This window comes from Triticum urartu, unplaced genomic scaffold (assembly GCF_056163025.1).
Source record: "Triticum urartu cultivar PI428250 unplaced genomic scaffold, HENAU_Tu73 scaffold1, whole genome shotgun sequence".
NCBI classification, from domain to species: domain Eukaryota; kingdom Viridiplantae; phylum Streptophyta; class Magnoliopsida; order Poales; family Poaceae; genus Triticum; species Triticum urartu.
In genome coordinates, this window is record NW_028259461.1 from 12,318,778 (window position 1) to 12,320,331 (window position 1,554).

A 1,554-nucleotide genomic window follows, 5' to 3' on the forward strand; every position below is an offset into this window, starting at 1 on the left:
AATAGGAGCTATACTTGAAATGGCAATCCATAAAAAAACACCAATACTAAGATCGGCTAAAACAAAATGATATCCCAAAGGGATAACTAAAAAACTTAATAAAACTGATATGACTGCTATAGAGGGTCCAATGCTAAATAAAGAAATATCTCCTCGGGATGGCAGAATATCTTCTTTAAAAAGTAGCTTAGTCCCATCTGCTATAGCTTGAAGCAGGCCCAGGGGGCCAGCATATTCAGGACCAATACGTTGTTGTATCGACGCAGATATTTCTCTTTCTAACCACACAATTACGAGTACCTCTATTGTTATTCCCAAAAGGAGGGTCAAAATGGGTAGAATCGATATCAGTCCATAGACTTCTTTTAATAATTCCAATTTCGAAAAAGAATTGATAGTTTCTACCTCTACCCTATCTATTATCATTTCAACGATCAACTTCCCCCATAATGATATCTATACTACCTAATATCGTCATGATATCAGCCAATTTCATTTTTTTAACTAGCTGAGGAAGAATTTGCAAATTAATAAACCCGGGTGGACGGATTTTCCATCTCCAGGGGAAAAGGCTATCATCTCCTACTAGATAAATCCCTAATTCACCTTTTGGGGCTTCTACTCTTACATAAAGCTCTTGTCTTGACAATTCAAAATTGGGCGAAGGTTTTTTACCAAGAAATTTATACTCAAAATCATTCCATTCAGAATTATTTTCTTTCTTAAAGCGTCGGACTTCTAAATTTTCATAAGGTCCTCCAGGAATTTTTTCTACAGCTTGTTGAATTATTTTGATGGATTCCCTCATTTCACCAATTCGTACTAAATAGCGAGCTAACGAATCCCCTTCTTTTTGCCATTGGACTTTCCAATCAAATTGGTTGTAAGACTCATAAGGATCTACTTTACGAAGATCCCATTGTATTCCAGAAGCTCGTAACATCGGTCCCGATAAGCCCCAATTTACTGCTTCTTCTCCGCTAATAAAACCTACTCCTTCAACTCGCTCTAAAAAAATTGGATTCTGTGTAATAAGTTGTTGATATTCAACAACTCCGCGTAAAAAATAATCACAGAAATCTAAACATTTATCGATCCATCCATAAGGTAGATCGGCGGCTACTCCTCCGATGCGAAAGTAATTGTGCATCATTCGCATACCTGTAGCAGCTTCAAATAGATCATATATTAATTCTCTCTCTCTCTAAAAATATAGAAAAAAGGAGTCTGTGCGCCGAGATCCGCCATAAAAGGTCCAAGCCATAGCAAGTGAGAAGCTATCCGGCTTAATTCTAACATAATTACCCTAATATAGCTGGCTCTTTGTGGTATTTGAATATTCTCCAAGAATTCTGGTGCATTTACTGTTATTGCTTCTGTAAACATAGTAGCTAAATAATCCCACCTTGTTACATAAGGTAAGTATTGTATAATAGTTCGGTTTTCCGCGATTTTTTCCATTCCTCTGTGTAAATACCCTAATATGGGTTCACAATCAATAACATCCTCACCATCGAGAGTAACGATCAGTCGAAGAACACCATGCATTGATGG